At 49.6% G+C, this 23472-nt stretch overlaps 1 long non-coding RNA gene across 1 annotated transcript; it reads left to right on the forward strand.

Moving 5' to 3' along the window:
- The first annotated feature begins 6657 nt into the window (after positions 1-6657).
- Positions 6658-9530, forward strand: LOC145723680 (uncharacterized). Its single transcript, XR_014148937.1, has 4 exons — positions 6658-6915; positions 7058-7105; positions 7995-8134; positions 9203-9530. It is a non-coding gene; the product is annotated as an uncharacterized LOC145723680 (long non-coding RNA).
- The last annotated feature ends 13942 nt before the right edge of the window (positions 9531-23472 follow it).

Genomic DNA, 23472 nt, shown 5'->3' on the forward strand with positions numbered 1-23472 from the left:
TTCCGTAGATTGCACAAAATACTGAGGAGAAGGAGAAAGGCAGGAATGGGGGTGGATAATAATGCTAGGGGGTTGAAACCAAAGTTCCAAGACAACAGAAAAAGAAGCAAACTCTACAAGTAGATTTTCAGGAAACTCTCTTACACACACACACATTTCTAGAAGAGGGAAAAATGGGCTTCTGGAAGCTGTGAAGGCCCTGACATAGCAATGCAAAACCTGGCATTCCTGGGCTCCTTTTACTTTGGAGAAGGGCCCAGACCTCCCTCCCGAGTTCCCCCAGAGACTGGAGCCTCTGACCTGAGAGGTCCCGAGGGAGCTGCAGCCGTGGCCCTGACCCTCCTCTCCGACTCTGGCGGTTTCCGGCTCTGGACGTGGCCTTGCGCTCAGTCTAGGGTTCAACGCCGCTTTCGCCAATGGGGGTGAGCCCCTTCCCAGGTACTGCGGAGGCAGCGCCATGCGTGTGTGTGTATGTGTGTGTGCGCGCGTGAGAGTGTGCGCACGTGTGCATGTGTTTGTGTGTGCGTGCGTGCGAGTGTGAATGTGTGTATGTGCACGCGCGCGTGTGCAAGTGTGAGTGCTCGAGTGTGCGTGTGAGTGTGCGTGTGTGACTGTGTGTGCACGCGCGCGTGTGTGCGTGTGCGAGTGCTCAAGTGTGTGCGTGTGCGCGCGCGTGTGAGTGTGCATGTGCGAGTGTTCGTGTGTGCGCGTGAGTGTGCGTGTGTGTGGGCAGAGGGAGCCGGCCAGGCACCCAGAGCATGCACAGCCCCGTGTGGCTGGTGGAGCAAGGTGCTCATGCACGTTGGCCCCCCACCCCGCCCCAGAGGAAGGCTCAGGACCACCCAGAACCGTGGAGAAAAGATAGGAACCGCCCCAGGCCTGGTCCCCGGCTGCCTTTGAAATGCTGGCCTGTCCGCTGGGCTGGGCACTTGCTCCCTAACCCTGCCACCAGCCGGGACCCAGACCTCTCTGCCTCTGGGGCCTGGGCCTGGGTGGGTGCAGCGTGGGAAATGACTGCGTGCTTCAGCGTCGTGGAACATTTTTGAAATAATGACACTATTTTTTTAAGATTTTATTTATTTATTTGTCAGAGAGAGAGCACAAGCAGGCGGAGTGGCAGGCAGAGGGAGAAGCGGGCTCCTGCCGAGCAGGGAGCTGCATGCGGGACTCCATCCCAGGACCCCGAGATCTTGACCTGAGCTAAAAGCAGACACTTAACCAACTGAGCCACCCAGGCATCCCTAAAGACACTTATTTTTAATGTTATTCTGAGAACAAGATTTTTCTGAAAACAACTAAATATGGTCCTAGTTCAAAGATAAACAAAAAATTGGAGGAGGGAGTGAATGCTTTAATATACTCATAGATTTTTTGTATGATAAAAGGTATCATTTCTCTATCAGTGAGAAATGGTTATCCAATAAATCACAGGAAGTTCCATTTGGAAAAATAAAAGTAACTCAATAAAGCAGAGCTTTAAAATGAGAATATGGGGGGACCCTGGGTGCTCAGTTGATTGTCTGCCTTTGGCTCAGGTCATGATCTGAGGGTCCTGGGATCGAGCCCCACATTGGGTTCCCTGCTCAGTGGGGAGTCTGCTTTCCCTTCTCCCCTCTCCCTGCTCATGCTCTCCCCCCTCTCAAATAAATAAATAAAATCTTTAAAAAATAAAATAAAATGAGAATATGGGACTCAAGCCATAAGCCTCCAGCTGGGCCAGCTTCCCAGGTGGGCGACCAAAAAGGCAGACCCCTGTGGGAATAACATGGGTCCCATTCCAAAATCCTGCGGGACCCTCAGAAATTCTCTTTGATTCAATCGATCTTCATCTGTTTATTTTGAAGTTGAAGCCTTTGAGCGCCTCCTTACTTTGTAGCATGAAAAGACATTCCAGGATCATCTTGTTCTACTCCTGCCCCAGCCCTAGGACCATGCAGTTCTCTATGGAGTCCTGCTTCCTCTTAGTGCAGAACAGAATTTAGAAACCAAGATCTGGTTGCTAGGTGTGCTCACGGCTACCAGGGTGTCCCTGCTCCCAGGCCCTCTCAGTGGACAAGGATAGGAAATGTGCATGCATGTACGAATATTTACATCTGTATTTATTTCTACATCTGTATTGAAAACCATGCATTCGTATCAATCCTTGCAGTTCTAAGTCAGTTTCATAGGATTCATTCTAGCATTCCCTCCTTCCATATTTGGACCTCTTTTCTCTAATACTAATAGGAAGAAACATGGATCCTGTGATTCTCAGTGTATTTACTTATTTTCCCAATCCCCTGTGTGCAGCACATCCCCTGAACCCCTGGGCCCTGGCTCTCAGACACCCCCCTTAGTTGGACACCAAGCCCCGCAGGGCTGTCACCCAACCCTGTTCTAAGGGCCGCCACAGGAGGGCTCCATCCCCATGTATGTCCTACACCTTCAGTTCCATTTGACTTGATGACACTTAGGGAGGACTTTTGAATCTACGTTCACAAATGGTATCAGATATGTTTTTTTTTTAAGATTTTATTTATTTATTTGACAGAGAGAAAGAGAGACAGCCAGAGAGGGAACACAAGCAGGGGGAGTGGGAGAGGGAGAAGCAGGCTCCCCGCAGAGCAGGGAGCCCGATGCGGGGCTCGATCCCAGGACCCCGGGACCATGACCTGAGCCCAAGGCAGACGCCTAATGACTGAGCCACCCAGGCGCCGCCGGACATAGTTTTTATTTCTTAAAGTTTCTTCTCTGGTATTGTACCAACATAAATCTAGCCTCAGAAAATGAGATGGGCAGTTTTCTTTCATTTTTTTTTTTTAATCCTCTGGAGCCATATAGAGATTATCTAGGTTTTGGTAGAACTTTCCTGCAAAATCATCGGGGTCCTGTGGAGTGTCCCCTGGCTGAGTGTTAGACTGCTGGGACAGGTGGATACAGTAATGTGATGGATACAGGTCTCTCGAGGTCCCTTTAGGGGATGTTGGAAGGTTCTAGTTTCCCAGAAAATTGTCAGTTTCCTCTAAATTTTCAAACATGTGGGTATAAGTCTGCCTCAAAGTGTTCTCTTATTTTCTTTTCTTTTCTTTTTTTTATTTGCGAGAGAGAGAATGAGAGACAGAGAGCATGAGAGGGAGGAGGGTCAGAGGGAGAAGCAGACTCCCCGCCGAGCAGGGAGCCCGATGCGGGACTCGATCCCGGGACTCCAGGATCATGACCCGAGCCGAAGGCAGTCGCCCAACCAACTGAGGCACCCAGGCGCCCCTGTTCTCTTATTTTCTAACTGGTACATTTGCTCCTCTTTTCATTCCTAAAATGTATATTTTCTTTTTAACCTGTAAGTACTGTCATCAGCGTTTTATCTACTTGTTTTTATTTTTGAAGAGCCAACTTTTGGTTTGTTGGTACTCTGAATTGATTCTAATGAATTCTTATTATTTTTTCATTCTCTTCCTCCTATTTTCTTTGGGTTTACCCCAATGTTCTTCCTCTAATTTGTTGAATTAGACATTTAACTCATTTATGTGCATGTGGGGCCGTCTCCTTCCCTGTAGGTATCACCTTAGCTGCATCCACAGGGCTAACGAGGTCAGGTTTTCATTGTCATGCTGTCGTAATATTTTCTCATTGACATTATGATTTCCTATGTAACTCAGGAATGTCTTCAAACTTCCACAAACATATAGGATGTTCTTGGTTTTCTTTCTATAGTGTTACATAGAAACATCATAAAATTAGAAACCCAAGGACAAAGCGAGAGATTTGTTCCTAGCAAAACTCAGGTGCAATTTATTTTTTCTCATTTACACCAAAGACAATATTTTACATGTACGCCGTGTGTGCCTTTCAATATGACTTACAGTTTGTGGGGTGGCACTAGCTGACCTGTCCGTGTCCGTGCCTGGACCCCACGAACTTGAACTGGCCAGCAGAGATGGGCGTGGTCCGAGACAGACATAAGGCACTGGGGCAGAGAAAAGATGCCCCCCGGTTCCAAGGAACCTGGAGACAATGGGAACTGGAAAGAAAACACCCAAATTGATCATTCATCATGCGTTCATCCACTGAAAACCAGTCTGCTGTCTGTGGAAGGCCTCCTGAGGTCACTGATGCCCCTGCTTAGTCTGAAGTCCTTCTGAGGAAACACACAATGGCAGTCAAACGGGGACTTTCCCGTCGAGGACACTGTGCAGGGATGACGCGAGGTTCAGGCTGGGACGCTGGGTAGCCCAGCAGCCAAATGCTCGGGGAAGGTCAATGTGTGGTTTGGGACCTTACCTCTGTTGGGGGTTCAGGGGCAAGGAGCCTCAGATGGCATCTGCTCCCCGGCCCCACCCACTCCTCAGGCTCTCCCAGGACTCTAGGGGCAGATTTTTTTCATTAAATGATGAGGTTGCCATCATCCCTCAGGGAATTGGGGTATTTCCAGCAAGGGATGCCCCTAGTCCTTTTCCCAGGGGTATACTGTTAAGGGGGGGGGGTAGGAAGAAATCCCCAGAGACGTTCACACTTTGTACCTTCCTAACTTTGGAGGCTTCATTCATCTGGGTCCTCAAGCAGGTGGGGGCTGGGTGGATGAGAGAAGGAAATGTGGTTCTTTTTTTTTTTTTTAAGATTTTATTTATTTATTTGACAGAGAGAGTGAGAGAGAGCACAAGCAGGTGTGGGGCAGAAGCTTTATTCCATGCCACAAATTCTGCGCACCTGGAGCCCGGAGCCCCGCTCAGGTTCTGTGGATGCCTCCTCGTCAGCACAAAGAAGGACTCGGCTTCCAAAGAGCCATGACCTCCATGGTCTCTGTCCTTACTGGCCTGGTTCCTGAACCCCGTTCCGGGCGCCCACGTGGGAACTTCTGCCCTCGCATCCTCGCTGAAGCCAGGGGAGCAGTGAGTCCACATTCTGCAGTGCCAGCCTGGAAGAGTCTGGATTTCTACTTTGCTCTCTCCCTGAGTCTGTTTCTTCCTCTTTAAATAAGGTCACCCTAACGACGCCCAAATCCCTTCCAGGACAAAACATCCAAACCACCTAGGCATCTTATTTTCTTGTTTTTAGGTAACACTGAAGACAGATTTCACCCTCAGAAAAACTATACCCATCAACCACTATCAGGAGCGTTTCCAAAAGCCTATGATAACGAAAATCCTATTTCTCATTGGGTCTTTATTGGAGAGATGAGAGTGTTGCTGTCCCCACGATTCAGATGAGAAACTTGAATTCTTCAGCCATATGGCTGGGAGTGGACTTGAACATAGACCTTTAGACCCAAGATTCTGGTGGGACCACAGACTGGGGTCCAAAGTCTTGTCTCCACCACTGCAGGGGCCCTGGAGTGTAGGACGGGCAGTGTGTGGTCCCTAAGTTTGACCACAAGATGGCAAGCTGACTCAAGGCATTGCCGTTAACAGGGGGGAGGGGGGAGGGGGGAAGTCATCTGGTGTCACAAATATGTGTTGACACTCTCAGCTAATAATTGACTTTCTTTCTCCAGTCCTGGATCTGGCTTTCCAGAGATTTGCAATGATATTTTTAAAAACAAAAACAAACAATCAAAAAGAAATCAGATCAGGTGGTATATTTCATTTCCAAAGGGCTTCTCCCTGTACTGAGAATAAAATCCATAAGGTCAGGTGAGACCTGGGCCCTGCTCCCTCCTCCTACACTTTCTGACCACTACAAGAGAGATACAGGCGCTCTGGGAACCCTGCCGTCCAGTCACGGGACGCCCGCGATTCAGGGAGCAGAAGCTACACCTGGTCTGTGTGTGCTGCTGAAAGTAACCACGGGAGGCCAAGAACAGAAAACCCCGAACTCCGGTTGGAGAGTTCCTTCATTCATTCCCTTGTTCCATTCATTCATTCATTCATTCATCAGTATTGATCCAGCCCCTTCTAGTTGCCAAATACTTTCAATACAACCAGTTGGTGACGCCACAGGGTGTCAAAAATATGCTCTAGCCAGCCTCCTATGTCATTAGAGTCTTAAGCCACCCCAAATATCAATAATGGCAGTAATAATACAAATGAAATGAAATTAGCCAAAGATGTGTTTCAGGGGCGCCTGGGTGGCTCAGTCGGTTAAGCATCTGCCTTCGGCTCAGGTCATGATCCCGGGGTCCTGGGATCGAGTCCCACATCGGGCTCCCTGCTCCGCGGGAGGCCTGCTTCTCCCTCTCCCACTCCCCCTGCTTGTGTTCCCTCTCTAGCTGTGTCTCTCTCTGTCTCTCTCTCTGTCGAATAAATAAATAAAATCTTAAAAAAAAAAAAAGATGTGTTTCAAATTCCAGAAGATGGCGTTGTCGTGATTCAACATGTGAAAGGCAGAGACCAATTCTATAACATGTCATTGGAATAAAAGGACCACCGCATCAGGAAGAAAGAAAAACCTGGTTTCTATAAAACCCAGTTACGTATCTTTTTATGTGAGCAAAGAATAATTTCATTAATCAAGTCTCTACTTTGATTATTTCGTTTTTTGATGATCAGTCCCAATCAGCTGATCACATGATTCACATATCAGGTAGAGATTTGTGTTTTTCTAGTGCTGTGTAATTATTTATATTTAGATACTAACCTTATCCCACTTCCGCTAAGCCCTAACAAAGAAGTCAAGTAAAAATGCTGTGCTTATTATGCAAACACAGCTTTCCTGATCTCTCCTCGGGGAAGAGAGGAGATTATGACTCAGTTTTTTGGTCTGATTGCATTTCGTTTTTTGGGGAGGATGAGTCAGGGAAGGCTTCCTGGAGGAAATGACATCTAAGCCAAGCCAAGGACAGAGGGATAAATAGGAGCTAACCAGAAGTGGGGACTAGGGTAGGGTAAGGACGGGTACCCAAGAAAGGAGTAGCAAGTACAAAGGCCTGGAGGGGAAGGAACATTCCGGGACCTGAGCACCTGTCCCTGACTCTGGGCCCTGGAGGGCACCCTGGCAGGGGAGGTGAGAGAGGCAGGGAGGGGCCAGGCTCTGAAGGGTTGTGTCAAGGCTTAAGGAGGTCAGACTTCACTTTAACCGCAATGAGCAGTAAGGAGCATGAAATGGTTTTAAGCAAGAGACTGACCTGATTCAATTTTCATTCTAGAAAGATCTCAGCAGCAGCAGGGCAATCATCAGGGTAGGATCCCTACAGGTAGGAGTTGCTGGTGGATAGGGTAGCGAAGTGGGGGTGAAGGACCTGGGACCTGAGGGACATCTGTGGAGCAGAACGCCAGCTGGAGGTGGACTGGGAGGGCTTCAGGGAGGTGGGGGAGTGAAGGAACCAGGAATGACAGCTCGGGCCTCTGGGCTGCAGGGCTGTGCAGTCCTGCCAGTGAGGAAGCCTGGGGAGGAAGAGCTTCGTTCTGGACACGTGGGATGTGGAATGTCCGAGAGACGTTCACTTGGGGGTGTCAGTGGGGGAGTGATAGGCGTGGGAGCCCCCAGCCCCTAGATCATGGGGAAAGCCCCGAGAGTCCAGCTCTGCAGGACCCAACACTGAGAGAGCAGGTGGGGAAGGAGGCAGGGAGAAGGCTGGGGAGGAGGCCGGGGAGGAGGCAGGAAAACCTTGAACATGTCAGAAGGAAAGCAGGGAGGGAGTTTCTGGAAGGAGACAGCGGTCAGCTGGGTCAAGTGCAGCTAAGAAGCCCCATGACAGAGGACTTGAAGGTGTCCATTGTGTGGCGGAACCTGGGCGCCGGTGGCCCCGGCAGGAGCGAGTTCGGGGGGCCGAAGTGGGCGGGAGAATGGGTGGGAGTTGCGGGAACAGAGGCAATGGGCGCAGAGAAGCTCGTTTCTGAAGGAAGGCAGGGAAGGGAGGATGGACGCTGGCGGGGCACCCAGAGCTCAGAGGGTTTCTGCTCTTGCTAATATGGGAGCAGCTCTGTGGCTGATGAGATGCAAGACAGAGGGAGGGCGGGATGAGTCAGGAGGCGGAGAGAGAATTAAGACTTGCTGTCCTGGAGGAGGTGGAGAGGGCGGGAGCTGGGACACCGTGGACCGGCTTATGCAAGAGCAGGTTATGCGCTTCCTCCATAAAGCAGGAGCGACAAGGGAAGGGAACACGAAGGGAGGAGTGGGCTGGGATGACCACAGGACCGCACCCTTGGGCGCTGGAAGTGGGGAGTCAATCTCGGGGCGTGATGTGGCTTGTCTCCGAGGTCTGAAGCAACCGGCCCCAGAGGTGAGTCGACTTGGCCCTCGAGTGGAGACCCAACCCAATGCAAATGCCCTGGCTCACCCACCCGACGTTGGCAGCCCTGGGCTCCCTTCCCTGCAAAGCTGCACGCAGGGGGAGCTCCACCCAGCCAGAGGCAATCCAAACAAGGCCTGGAGAAAGTAGTTACCAAGGGAATTCTTTAGCAATCCTTCAGGTCTTGTCTCTGCAGAGAGGAGATGAGTAATGGACAAAGGGCCTTAATCCTTCCTTAATCCCGCACTGTGCCAACTCGGCTCACACTGCCTGCCTGCTTAGTGACGTACTTGGGAAGAGGCATCAACTGACTTAGGGTATTTCAAGAAAAAGAAAGGGAAGGCAAAAGGGAGGTGGGAAGGAAAAAGAGGAGCAAAAGAGGAAGATTCCTGAATGTCAGGGGGCTTGAAGGAGAGAAGCTCCCGGAGTGACTTAGCCCATCCTGCCAAACACGGCCAGGCTCTGCGTGGGCCGGGACTCTGGCAGGTGTGCTCCGGCATGGAGCCCCATCCCCAGCCGGGCTCCGGCGGCAGGTGCAGCAGTAAGGGAATCTTGGCCCAAGGCTCTAAGTCAGTAACAGCCATCACAAATCCCCTCCGTGGAGCACCAAAGTCAGGGGCTCTGTGGGCGTCCCCATAACTCGGGAAGGACCCTTGTTCTGCAGGTGGGGAACCCAGGCTCAAAGAAGGTAAGCGCCCGGGCTTGCCCAGCCAGTGAGCCCAAATCCAGAATCTGAGCCTCTCTGAAGGCAAGGGGGCTGGAGGGCATCGTGGTTTCGTGGTCATAGGAATCCTGTTAGCTGCGTGATCTGAGAGAGGTTGCAAGGACCGACCTTACGGAGTGGTTCTAAGGTTTAAACGAGTTCATATTTACAGAGTACACAGGAAACATAAGTGCTATATTGTGTTTGGCCATTGCACTTGGGGGTCATCTCCCCACCTCCCCAACTGATTAGCACCCCAAATAAGCATATCATCTACATTCCTAAGATGCTGCTTCAAGACAAATTTGTGCATTTCAGGCAGTCCCCACTCCTAATCTTCCTTCTCTTACCTGCAGAATTTCAGGAACTGTCAGTCTGCTTTTTCCTTTTTGGCTGTCATGGCTATTTTGGTTTATTTTAAGTGATCTTTACACACAACATGGGGCTTGAACTCACGACCCTCAGATCAAGAGTTGCCTGCTCTACCGATGGAGCCAGCCAGGCGCCCCTGTTATGGTTATTTTAATTAAAATAATTTTGGGGGCGCCTGGGTGGCTCAGTTGGTTGAGCGACTGCCTTCGGCTCGGGTCATGATCCCGGAGTCCCGGGATCGAGTCCCGCATCGGGCTCCCTGCTCAGCGGGGAGTCTGCTTCTCCCTCTGACCCTCCCCCTCTCATGTGCTCTCTCTCTCTCATTCTCTCTGTCAAATAATAAATAAAATCTTTAAAAATAAATAAATAAATAAATAAATAAAGATCATTTTGGATTGGGCGCCTGGGTGGCTCAGTCATTAAGCGTCTGCCTTCGGCTCAGGTCATGATCCTGGGGTCCCGGGATCGAGTCCCACATCGGGCTCCCTGCTCCGTGGGAAGCCTACTTCTCCCTCTCCCACTCCCCCTGCTTGTGTTCCTGCTCTCGCTATCTCTCTCTCTGTCAAATAAATAAAATCTTTTTAAAAAAAAATCATTTTGGATCAAAGCAAGAGCTTCTGAAGATACTCTTTGAACAAATCTTAACTTCCCAAAAAGGAAAAAAACAAAACAAAACATTAAAGTTATTAGCTACATTTCCAGGTCACCACTCTGGCAATTTCACCAAACAACCAAAACTGTCTTTTTAGCCACACGTGAATAAAATGAGAACAAAGGTGAGTGAAATTTGCCTCAATCAGTATAATTTCATGCTCTTTGCTCTATGGGTGTCCATCCCTACTTCCGGTCCTTATTGCAAGACTCTTTGAAAGGTTTTTTTCTTATATTAAAATAAAGGCTTGGGCGCCTGGGTGGCTCAGTTGGTTAAGCGACTGCCTTCGGCTCAGGTCATGATCCTGGAGTCCCGGGATCGAGTCCCGCATCGGGCTCCCTGCTCGGCAGGGAGTCTGCTTCTCCCTTTGACCCTCCCCCATCTCATGTGCTCTCTCTCTCTCTCTCTCTCTGTCATTCTCTCTCTCAAATAAATAAATAAAATCTAAAAAAAAAAAAAAAAAATTTAAAAAAAAATAAAATAAAATAAAATAAAGGCTTTAATATATTTAAAGGAGAGAAATGAAGAGCATCCAAAAGTAAAAAACCATGTTTCTTTCCTACTACTACACTCTACACACACCAGATATATTGGGGGATGGGGGCTCCCACATCAACCAATTCTCCAGTGCTCTGGACATCAGTTGGGTGCCCACGATTCAATTCTATTGTGACGATAACTCCCAGAGTTAGAGCAGACCCCACGGGTTCAGGGCTCAACCCTGTAAGTCTGTCCCCCACTTCAGATGCTGGACATCCAGTACCTCTGACCCACTGGCTATAAATTAGGGTTCCCATGACCTGCCCTTCAGGTTCAATCATTTGCCAGAAGGTTCACAGAACTCAGGGAAAGAGTGTAGTTACTAGATTACTAGTTTCTTATGAAGGATACAATCTGGGGCAGCCAGATAGCAAAGATGTCTAGGGCAGAGTACGGGGAAAGGGCGCAGAGCCTCCGTGTCCTCTCCACACCTGCCACCTCCTTCCCACACCTGCCACACTTCCATCACCTCCACAGTTTCACCAACCTGGAAGCTTCCCAAAACTTGCTGTTCAGGACTTTTTCTAGAAGTGCCATTCCTTAGGCAGTACTGAGTAAATCACTGGCCTTTAGTGTGATTACCTCCAGCCCCTCTCTGCTCCCTAAGGGTCAGGGGCTGGGGCTGAAAGCATGGACCCTCCAAGCACAAAGTTGGTTACCCTGGCAACCAGCATCCCTCTGGAGGCGACCCAGGAGCTCCCCACCTTCTCCAGTCATCTCATTTCCGTACAAAAAGACACATCACTTTGGCGATGCCAAGGATTTCGGGAGCTCCGTGCCTCGAAATAGGGACAGAGACCAAATATATATTTATTATGTCACAGCGTCTGGAAATGAGTAAGGAGGTACTTGGAAGAGTCATTTATGTACCCCAAACTCTCCAGGCAAGTGGGCATATTGGAGTTCCCTCTGGTTGTCTGCTCCACAGGACCCATCAGAGCCCTTCCCTGGGATTTTTCGACTGGAAATCTTATAGTTCCTCCCTCCTGTTCTTCAGGGAGGAAGACATAAATGTGATTCGGTCAAATTCTAAGACACTGAGTATGATTTACTGAACGGCCAGGTCATTGTCACTTAAGATGACAGCTCTGACCCCAGCAGTTCTAACTTTCAAGTTCTCATCCTTGCTGTGTCATCTCTTGGCAGGACTCAGTCCTGGCGGCCACATGAAAGCTGACTGGGTGGTTGGCAAGAGAGGAAAGGCTACCCTGTCCTTCATCTTCACCGCTAAGCCAAGAGATACAGCTCTATTTATTAACAGCCTGCCTTCGAGTTTTGCCAAAAGCCCAGTTAATACTAATGAAGCCGACTTTTAATGTGCCTTTGCCTCTTGACCTAAAATAAGATTCAGGCATTCCTGGAATGGCGTGCCCCACGTGGCCCTTACCACTTCCTGTGGGGAAACACTTCTGCATGGATCCATCCTATGATTCAGCATAGCCGTCAATCACAACATCCCAGCTCAGTATCTCGTGATCTTGGAGAAGAAGAGCTCAAGATCCAGATTTGGCCAATCATAGTGCCCCATTTCACGAGCCACAGTGAATGGCCCAGGAGTGGGACATGTGACCCCAAGCCAAGCCAATCAGATTCCTTGAAATGGGAGGAAAAGGAGATTTGACTTTGAGGTAGAGACACCGAAAGGATGAGAGATAGGATCTTAATGCTCCATACTGATTGTCCCCAGCCCTGGTTGTATATAAAAATCACCTCGGGCTGCCTGGGTGGCTCAGTCGGTTAAGTGTCTGACTCTCGGTTTCGGCTTAGGTCATGATCTCAGCATCATGGGATCAAGCCCCGCATCTGGCTCCACGCTATGCTCGGAGTCTGCTTAAGATTTTCTCTCTCTCTTTCCCTCTGCCCCTTCCCCCCCAAAATAAATAAATAAATCTTTAAAAAAATAACCATCTCACAGGCTTGTTAAAAAACACAGGTTCCTAGGTGAGAACAACTGAATCAATGTCAGGTGAGGAAGGACGTGGGAATCCAGATGTTTTCATCAGCAACGTGGGTGATTTTTGTGTAGCCTGCCTGGGTTGACCTCAGAATTCGGAATCACTGATTTATGACACAAAGAAGCCTAGATATGAGTGAAGAATTCCATCAGCTGCCAGGATATTTTTCCTATAAGGTACTACATATCCATATATTCCAGGATGCGCTAGATTTCCTCCTTGTTCTCATTTCATTGAACAATAATTCTAAAATGTTTGCATGTGGGTTGATTTATGTATATATTTCTCATGTACCCTTTGCATCGACCAAAAACAATACGTCAGCTGTTTTTAATTACTCTTGGGAGACTGTGTCTTTGAGTGTCACATTGCATGGAGAACGGATGATGGGGGGGCCCATCCTTTCATTCAGGTTTTAGATATATATTTCTCTTACAGCCAGCGAAAGTGAAATGAGCCTCGCTGACAACCAGACACAACGCTTCCAACAGAACATAAACAGTGCTCGGAGTAGGTTGCAGATGAGGCTCCACATGGTGCCCATAAAAATAATGCACCAGCCCTCTCTCTTACATGAGTGACTGACAACTCCTCGGTGTCTGTTCCAACCCTGCTTTACTCCAGCTGGATCCTGCTTCCATTGTTAAGATAGCTGCCAAATGGCCCATCTTTTCAACAGCGTCCAGAACTGGCCCATTACTGGCCCGTTTCTCGCATCCCTCCCTAGAATCATCCAGCACAATCTCCAGCTTCCTCCATCCTCCCCTTCCCAAGTATCTCCCAAAGGCTCCTCTCCCCTGGGTCCTTGCAGCAGCAGCTAAATCAGCCCATCTTCATTTGACTGCAGGAATGTTCCTAATAGGATCCGGTCGGTGGGCTGCTAGACCATGACGCGTGCATGCGGGAACACGCTAGCTACTCGGTTCTGATGCTTTTCACTACAGAAATGGAATCATGGCTCAAGCCGGCTTAAAATGTGGGAGCATCTTCTGTCCCATAAGAAGAGCAGAAGCAGAGGGCGCTTGGGTGGCTCAGATGGTTAAGCGTCTGCCTTTGGCTCAGGTCATGATCTCAGGGTCCTGGGATTGAGTCCCACATGGGGTTCCCTGCTCAGTGCAGAGCCTGCTTCTCCCTCTCCCTCTGCCACTCCCTCTGCTTGTGCTCTTCTGTCTATCTCTCTGTCAAAATAAATAAATAAAATCTTTAAAAAAAAAAAAAAAAAAGAAGAGCAGAAGCAGAGCAAGCCTGAGGCCCTCACTGGGCTTCGGCTCCATTTCCAACTCTCCCGGCTCAATTCTCTTCCCCACGTCTGCTTCATTGTCCCATTGTGGTTCCAGGCATCCTGTCTCGTCCCCAGGAAGAAGAGCAGATGGGCATCTCCTTCTGTGCATCTCACATAGGAGGAAGGAAACCTTCCCCAGGAGCCCCTCGGCAGACATCTGCCTTCTTACGTCATGGCCATAATTACATCCCAGACTCGGGTCCAAGACACCTGCCGGGAGGGAAATGGCCACCATGACAAATTAATCTCAAAACACTTGTCCAGAGTGGACGCCAGCACAAAATCAGGGACCTCTTAGGAAAAACGAAGAGAACAGATGTTGAACAGACTACCCACAGTGCCCGTTACCGTCCTACAGTGTTGTTTGTGTGCACCTCCTTGAGTGTGGGCTGGTGGCGAAGGTTGGCTTGTCTGCCCAGTCTAAGATTCCCCAATTCTCTAATGACCGTGTATCATTTCATAATAACAAAAAATAGAATTTCAAATAAATTTCAAATAAACTTCAAAGTCCAACATGTTTTTTTAAAGCAATGCTATCAATTTGAAAAATGAGCAAAATGATTGCCTCTTATTTCTTTCTGGCTTTTCCAGTTTCTCTGTAAGTTGGTTGGAAGGTGACGTATACATTTGGGGTGTCAGACACAAAAAACCCAGGGGTATAACCAGGCTTGAGAGTTTTGGTTTTTCAAACTCCACTATTGGTACAAGAAACACCCTACTGGCTCAGGAGGAGAAAGGCTCATCTTTTTCAAGTGAAAATGCTACTAAGGAAACTTGGCAGAAGTCCGAGGTTATAGGGTGCAAAGACTATAATTCCTCTTTTATATTAAAAAAAAAAAGGAAAAGCATAAGAGGCAACACTTTCCAAACAATTGTCTTCTCCAGGGGCTCCCGAGGGATCTAGGGCAATAAAGAACCCCATGTCATTCACAAGTCCAGGTAGGGTTTCTGCCTAAGTAAACCCACAGAAGAATCTGGAGAGTGACTTGGAACTAGAAAAACTAGTTCAAGCTTCTGCCTTAAATCCTCTCCATTGATCCACAGGAAGACCCCCAGCCCAGCTTGATGTACAGTGGACCTTAGCAAGCAAGGAATCCTTTGCTCCGAATAAGACAAAGTTTAAACTGTAATTAAGAGAGGGAGAAAGATTTCAAGGAACTCCTTGTACACTGCTGGAAAATAGCTTGATGTGAAGGGGACCCAGATGCAGGGAACAGAGGACTGTCCTGGACTACCAGGACAGAGTCAGTGGGATTCCTCAGCAGGTGGCCTAACTTATGGGTTTGCAAAGTTGCAAAAAGATCCAGATGATCAGATCCATGGGTCATGAGAAGTGAATCAGAAAATGCCCCTTTTTCAGCCCATCAGAGCTTAGAGACCCGGGCTAGGCTGGGAGAGGCTTTGAGGACATTACTTATTGCTTCCCAAACTCGGAGGGTGTCTTCCCATGGCAAACCAGGTTTCTGGAATATTCACCAGGGAAATGAATGCCCTCAGCAGAGCAGCTTTGGAAATGCTAGTGGAAGGGAAGCAAAATGCAGTCATTAAAAAGGATAGTAAGGGGTGGGGGGTACCTGGGTGGTTCAGTCAGTTGAGCATCCGACTCTTGGCTTAAGGCATGATCTCAGGGTTGTAGGATGGAGCCCCGCATCAGGCTCTGCACTGGGCGTGGAACTTGCTTAAGATTCTCTCTCTCCGGACTCTTAATCTCAGGAAACAGAGGGTTGCTGGAGGGGATGGAGGTGGGAGGGACAGGGTGGCTGGGTGATGGACACTGGGGAGGATATGTGCTATGGTGAGCACTGTGAATTGTGTAAGACTAATGAATCACAGACCTGTACCCCTGAAACAAATAATACATTATATGTTAATAAAAAGAAAGAAAGAAAAGATTCTCTCCCTCTTCCTCTGCCCCACCCCATCTCTAAAATATAAAAGAGTAAAAAAAAAAAGTAAGGGAAGATATTTACTGACTTGAAAGATATCAGAATATATGGCAGGGTTGGCAAACTCCGTTAAGGGCCAGATAGAAATTTTCGGCTTTGCGGTCCGTATGGTCTCAGAAGCCGCCATGGGCAGTACGGAAATAATACAGTTGTTGACCCTACAACAGCGCGTTGAGCAGCTGTGACAGAGACCATATGGCCCCCAGAGCCCCAAATATTTATAATTTCTGGCCAGTTACAGGAAAAGGGTGTGGATCTCTGTCTGAATCTATTGGGTGGATTAGGAGCCAGGGGAGGGACGCAACTCAGGGGAAGCTGCCTCCTTGAAGAATCCCTACGCTCATCAGTATCAGAGTGAGAGAATGGGGGAAATCACCAGGTGCTCCTTCAGGGGAAAAAGCCTAGAGCTGGGGCCAACACACCTTGCATGGGACTCGCTCCCTCCCTCTGGGATGCGGGCCCACATCCCCCAGCTGTGTCTAGGCTGCAAGCCTGTTTCCCTTTAGGTCCTCCGGGATCCGGCCCCACCTACCTGACCCTGATCCCCACTGCTTCAGGCTTTCACTTCACGTTCCCATAAAGACAGTATTTGGTGTTTCCTTCCTCCAATTTCCATTCATTCTTCCTCTGAAAACAAGTACCCCCAGCTCCCTCCACTCCTCCCGCCCCACCCCTGCCCGGTGTCTCCCAAGGTTGACCAAGGAGGGGGCCTGGCCAGTCAGCACTCTGCCGCCCCTTAGCCGCAGGGATGGGTCAGGGATGATGATCTAGAAAGAGCCGATGAGAGGTCATGAGACATCTGTCAAGGAAGCCAAGGGAAAGCCTCCGAGGCTGTGGCCCCAGGGGCTCCGGGTGGTGGGATTGCAAGCACGGGGGGGGGGGGGGGGGGGGGGGGGGGGGGGAGAGGAGGGGTACTGTCTGAGAACGGAGTCAAGAAAGTAGAAATGAAGGCAGCAATAGAGAAAGAGACGAGATCCCGAGGATGTCACTGGACAACCTGGGTCCTTAGCCCCATGTCTACCCCTGATTTGCACTTTCCCGTCTTCTGAACGTTTTCATTCCATTTGACCCTATTTGGGCTTGCGACAAAGAGTCTTAACCAGTACATCCTGCCTCTAGTTCTCGGCACATCTCCCGCAGTTCTTCCCATCTGCGATGCCCTTCCCAGTGTGGCCCTCCTGGCCTCCCCCTGCTGATTGTCTAGGGCTCAGCTCAGAACCGCCCACCTCCTCCAGGAAGCATTTCCGAAACCCCGATTGATCACCCTCCCAGGCTTGCCTGGCTACCCCACCCTGGTGTTTGCATAAAACCCTCTGTGTCCTGATTTATAGAACCCCGTGTTTGTGTAGTGACACCCCACTATGTCTTTGTATCCTCCTACTGTGCTGGAGTAAGACAGAGACTAGCGGCCATGGACTTGGGAGTCAGGCATGGGTTCAAATCCCGGTGCTGCAGCTCACCATCAGGCAAACCAACAAAGTGCTCAGAGCCTCACATCACAAGGCTATTATGTAATTGTGCAAAGTGCTCAAGGCAGCGGAAGATTTTTAGTTTGATTTTTCTTTTAAAAATTTTATTTATTTAGGGGCGCCTGGGTGGCTCAGTTGGTTAAGCATCTGCCTTGGGTTCAGGTCATGATCCCGGAGTCCCTGGATGGAGTCCCATGTCGGGCTCCCTGCTCAGTGGGGAGTCTGCTTCTTCCTCTGCCCCTCACCCTGCTTGTGCTCTCTCTCTCTCGCTAAAATAAATAAGTAAATAAAATCTTTTTAAAAAAATTTATTTATTTATTAGAGAGAGAGAGCGAGCATGAGTGGGGGGAAGGGCAGAGGCAGAGGGAGAAGCAGACTCCCCACTGAGCAGAGAGCCTAAGGGACAGACGGACGTGGGGCTCGATCCCACGACCCCAGGATCATGACCTGAGCCAAAGGCAGATGCTTAACCCACTGAGCCACCCAGGTGCCCCCACCTAGGGCTCTTTGTAAGCAGAAATAATCTCTGGTTAATTTAGGCCAGAAAGGAATATATTTGGAAGCTGAAAATATCAACGGAAAACCTCACTAGCTGGCCTTAGGCAGGACGTTGGCCAGGGCGGCTCTGGGTTACAGGCCGTGTTGTCTGGGTGCTCCGGGCTGAGTGAGCGGCGAAAGTGTTTAGCCCTCAACTCAAGAGTCAGGGTTGGAGGGGAACAGCAGCTTGGCTGCCCGGGCGCTCAGCTCCTGTTGCCAGGACAGGACGTGGTCCCAGCAAGACGATGCGCAGCACCAACTTAACTTCCCCGCGGTCACTACGACATCTGCCGAGACCCTGTCCTCAGGGTCAGGTTCACAAGTACTGGGGGCTAGGACTGCAACATATCTTCTTGGGAGACAGAATTCAACTCACAACATACTCTCTCCAGGAAAAAAAAATCTTACTGGAATCTTAATGGGAATTATACTAAATTTATACCGTAATTTTTCCCTGCTCTTACTCAAGCACATGGCATGTCTCCTTCTTTGTTCCTATTTTGTGGAATATCTTGTTTTTGTGTATTTATCTTGAGCCCAGCCACCTGGATGGCACAGATGTTGTGATGTTTTCAGTTAAGATGAGGTCATACTGAAGTGGGGGAAGGCCCTCAATCCACCATGACTGGTGTCCTTATAAAACAAGGAGAGACCCAGTGAGGTGACCTCCACATAAGGATGGTGGCAAAGCTTGGGGTGACGCGTCTACAAGCCAGGGAATGCCAAGGATTTCCCGAAACCGCCACAAACCACCGGGAGAAAGACATGGGACAGATCCTCCCCTAGAGCCTTCAGACCCAGCAGGGCCCTGCTGACTCTTTGGATTTGGACTTCTGGCCTCCAGAACCAGGAGAGAATAAATCTCTGTTGTTTCAGGCCCTCCAGTTTATGGTACTTTGTTCTGGACGCCCCAGGAAATGAATACAGGGCGGAATGAAATGAATGTTGAACGAATGAATAAAGTGAAAGTCCTGACTCAGAGGGGCTGATAGACATTTCCTTGGCCAGGAGAGGGTATATTTGGAAAATTCCCCCAAACTGCAAAAAATAAAATAAAATAAAGTAAAATTAAATTAAAATAAAATAAACAAAGCTGGGCAGAGGGGCTTATCAGCACAACCATCCGGGTGGGAGTCCATTAAGACGGGAAGCTTTCTGGAGGGTACCAGCTGCTGGATCCCGCAGCAGGATCTGGCAGGAACTGGTGAGTTTCAGGAACCAGATCCCAGAAGCCGGGGTCCCTCCTGCCCCAGCCCCCCTACGTCCCCCAACACACCTATCTCCACCACCTGTCCCAACAGCTCCCTTGCACACAAAAGGTTCAGAGGCGGATAGAGTGGATCACACAGTGTCTGAGAGCAGAGAGAGCTGTGGCCAAGGGGGGTGCAACCTTCCAGGGCCACACCAAAGGGTTTTTCCTACCTGGAAACTATGAGCACCTTCTCCCTCGGCTCACGATGCCCCGATTTCGCAGATGCCTGAGTCAGTGGGAAGAGGTCCACTTTCGATCACGCTTTGGTCAGTGCTGGGCCAGGCATCCAGCGGTGGGTTGCCAGATAACACACAGAAGGCCCGGATATATTTGAATTTCAGATGAATAAGGAATATGTTTTTAGTATAAATATGTCTCAAAGATTGCGTGGAATATACTTGTACTAGAAATTATTCATTGAGTATCTGAAATTCAAATTTAAGCGGGCATCCTGGATTTTTATTGGCTAAGTCTGGCACGCCTCCGTGGAAAGCTCCTGGAACCTAGAATCCGCTTCTGGTTCAAAGCCTCATTCACACCTCTCCAGATGGGTGACTGTGGAGCTGCTAATCACCCTCCATCATCATAACCCTCTGACGGCCCCTGAGCCTGGGGCGTCTGGAGTTGAACCCCACAGCAGATCAGAATAGCAACATGCTATTGGTGTGGCCCCTTTAAGCCGTGTCCTCGTTTCTCCAAGGAGTGGCTGCTGGCTGTGACCTCAGTCCTTACTCTGACGGCCTCGCACACATCTCAAGAGACCAGCAGCCTGGGAAACCAAGTGTTTGGGCCAGCGGGTGACTTTGGTTTGCTGAATGAGGATGAATGTTTGACCTCTAACAACAGACAGGCTTTGGGTTCTGGGGGAATGGTATTGAACCCCATTACCATGCGTCATCAAAAACAGTTCAAAGACCTAGAGTCTACTTGGTCCAAAGGCAGAGAAACATGTAACACAGCTCACAAGGCTCAAATTTTTTTTTTTTAAAGATTTTTTTATTTATTTGACAGAGAGAGACACAGCGAGAGAGGGAACACAAGCAGGGGGAGTGGCAGAGGGAGAAGCAGGCTTCCCGCGGAGCAGGGAGCCCGATGCGGGGCTCGATCCCGGGATCATGACCTGAGCCGAAGGCAGACGCCCAACGACTGAGCCACCCAGGCGCCCCAAGACCCAAATTTTTTTAACCCTTTATTCAAGAGACTTTGTTTCCCTGGGCATCCAAAGCACATTCTTTTTCCTGGTGTAATAAAGTCTTATTATAAAGCACCTACTGTGTGCCAGGCGTCACTGTCAGGATTTCATGGCGCTATGCTAATGAATCTTGGCAATGATCCTGTTCCATCACCCCAAGGCAAATCTCATTTTGCAAATGAGATTCAAAGAGGTTAAAGAAATTGCTTAAGGGAGCCCAGCTGGGTTTAGGAAGGTAGGACTTCCAGATGCCAACTCCCGTGCCCTTAACCACTGCCGCCCGCCCCCCTGACCCCGCCACAGCCAATGGCCCACGTCCTGTCTATTCGTCTATCCTGTGACAAAGTCTTGTGCCTCCGGGAAGCCGGCCCGGGGCAGAGAGCTGTGTGCCCATCACCTTCCTGTCCACGGTGCGGGCGGGGGAGGATCCTGAGCCTCACGCTGCACAGTGGTTGTCTCTCTAGCCTCGTCCCTTCTCTGAGAACCCTCCCACCCCGCACGCAGGGCAGGTTCCAGGGACTGGGAGGGTGGCGGCTGGGGAGGGTTTGGCCCAGGAGAAGGCAGTTCCCATCTCCCAGCTTCTCCCCACCGACCCACTCTTTTTCAGTGACGTCAGACCTCTGCCCCGACACTGTCCTGCTCGTTGTCCTTGTGGACAACAGGAGGGAATATGCTAATTAGACGTGCAGAAGAACACCAGGGACTGTGCTGATAACCCAGAGGACAGGACTCTGTGCTCAGAAAGGCCCCACGTTTGATTCAATGCTTTTCTGTAGTTGTCTTGAAATTCACGACTTTTAGATGAGACGCCCCGACGTTTTCATTTTGCACCAGGCCCTGCAAAAAGCACAGCTACTCCTGCCCAGAAAGAATGAGGAATCTTCAAGCCTCCTTTTTTTTTTTTTTTTTTAATTGTTGTTGAAACTGCAGATGAGCTCGAAACCTGAAGGGAAAGCGGCTGGCCTTCCTCCTTCCTCATTGCTCTGTCCTGGCTTAGCAGCCTTGGGCCGCCGGCTCAGAAATCCCCTTTGAGGAGCATGTGAAGCTTCTACTGGGCAGCTACCCAGCTTCCCCCGGGGCCCAGAGCCCCTCAGACAAGCCGGGGAGCTGAAACCCCGGGGCCCTGGGGCTGGTCACCTCTTGAGCCCAAAAGCATGGAGCCAACATGATTTGGAGGCAGGTGAAGATACAAAAGCAGGTGCGAGGTACAGGGCAGGTTCTCAGGGCCCCCCATCATCACCTCTGTTTCAGCCACGACAGAAGGGAAATTCGAGAAGGTGGGTTACTAGTCCCAGGTCCCACGGCAGGAAGTGATGGTGACCCAGAGCCCAGAGCTCTTTGCTGGACTAGCTGTCGGATTGCGTTGATTAGGTGAACTCTGTGAAGCCCGTGAGCCCGGCTCGCAGGAAAATGCTAGTCATTGGTGACTTTGGCGCGCGCGAGCAGGGAGCAGGGGTGGGAGGGGACACTGGGCAGGTCAGCGGAGTGATGACTTCTGTTGAACAGTTTTGGAGAATAAGATGAGCAGAAGCCTGCAGGGCACTCCCTTTCCCTGGGCATGCTAACCACCCTCCGAAGCTGCCAGGCTTAAAGGCTGACACCAGTTGTGGGGGCCTCGTGGCCTCAGGATGCTGCTGGAGGGAGGGCCCTGGGCTGACTTCCAGCAGACTTTGGCTAAACGGTCACCCAACCGCACTCCCTGGGCCGTTCCCCAGAACCTCCTAAAAGCAGGGCACAAGTCTCCCCTGTGAAGCCGTCCCCTCTCCCAGACCAGGAAGAGGAGCACCACTCATCGCCCGAGAGAGAGAGCGGGCGCCAAGGTGCGCCTACATGAACAGAGCTCCCTCGCGTAACCCTTACCGTCCATTGGTTTCCCCCATATATCCTCTGGTCACATCCCCAAGGTTTAGCAGCCCTCAGAGCTCAAACCCTCTGTCTTCTATTAAAGTGGCACATGACCTACTGAGTCTATCACTTCTTTTTTTTTTTTTTTTTCTAAGTAGCTCCACGGCCAGTGTGGAGCCCAATGCAGGGCTTAAACTCACAACCCTGTGATCGAGACCTGAGCTGAGATCAAGAGTCAGATGCTTAACTGACTGAGCCACCCAGACGCCCCTCTCCACTTCTTTAGTTTCACTTTTTTTCTGTCAATTCCTGTGCACATGAATATTCATAAAAATCACATGCCTGGGCGCCTGGGTGGCTCAGTCGTTAAGCGCCTGCCTTCAGCTCAGGTCATGATCCCAGGGTCCTGGGATTGAGTCCCACATCGAAGCCTGCTTCTCCCTCTCCCACTCCCCCTGCTTGTGTTCCTGCTCTTGCTATCACTCTCTGTCAAATAAATAAATAAAATCTTAAAAAAAAAAAATCAGGGCGCCTGGGTGGCTCAGTTGGTTAAGCGACTGCCTTCGGCTCAGGTCATGATCCTGGAGTCCCGGGATCGAGTCCCACATCAGGCTCCCTGCTCAGCAGGGAGTCTGCTTCTCCCTCTGACCCTCCTCCCTCTCATGCTCTCTGTCTCTCATTCTCTCTCTCTCAAATAAATAAATAAATAAATCTTTAAAAAAAAAATCACATGCCTTTTTCTTAGGTTGAGTGATCTTTTTTAGTTTAATTCACAGGTCCTCATGGCTAGAATCTAAGAGGGTAGAAGAGAAATTTTTCCTCTAAAACAGGGATCACATCATAGACGGTCTTTTGTGCCTGGCTTCTTTCACTTAGCATAAGGTTTTCAAGGTCCATCTGTTTTGTAGTATATGTCAGTCTGCATTCATTTTTATGGCTGAATAATGTCCCATTGCATGGATAGACCACATTTTATTCATCCGTGTATCAGGTGTAATGGACATTTGAGTTGTTTCTACTTTTTGGCTATTATGAATAACAGTTCTGTGAACATTCATGTACAAGTTTTTGTGTGGACCTATGTTTTCATTTTTCTCCAGTGAACATCTAGGAATGGAGTTGCTCGATCATATGGTGACTGTATGTTTAACATTTTGAGGAAATGCCAGTCTTTTCAAAAGTAACTGCAAAATTTTACATTTCCACTAGTATTGTGTGAGAGCTCCAAGTTCCCTACGTCTTCCCCAACACTTGTTACCATCTGTCCTTTTTAATCCTAACTGTCGGGGCGCCTGGGTGGCTCAGTCAGTTAAGCATCTGCCTTCGGCTCAGGTCATGATCTCAGGGTCCTGGGATCAAGCCCCACATCGGGCTCCCTGCTCAGTGGGGAAATGTCTATTTTTTTTTTTAAAGATTTTATTTATTTATTTGAGAGAGAGAGAATGAGAGACAGAGAGCACGAGAGGGAAGAGGGCAGAGGGAGAAGCAGACCCCCTGCTGAGCAGGGAGCCCGATGCGGGACTCGATCCCGGGACTCCAGGATCATGACCTGAGCCGAAGGCAGTCGCTTAACCAACTGAGCCA

This window comes from Leptonychotes weddellii, chromosome 10, assembly GCF_054177405.1.
Source record: "Leptonychotes weddellii isolate Sample4059 chromosome 10, ASM5417740v2, whole genome shotgun sequence".
Classification (NCBI taxonomy): domain Eukaryota; kingdom Metazoa; phylum Chordata; class Mammalia; order Carnivora; family Phocidae; genus Leptonychotes; species Leptonychotes weddellii.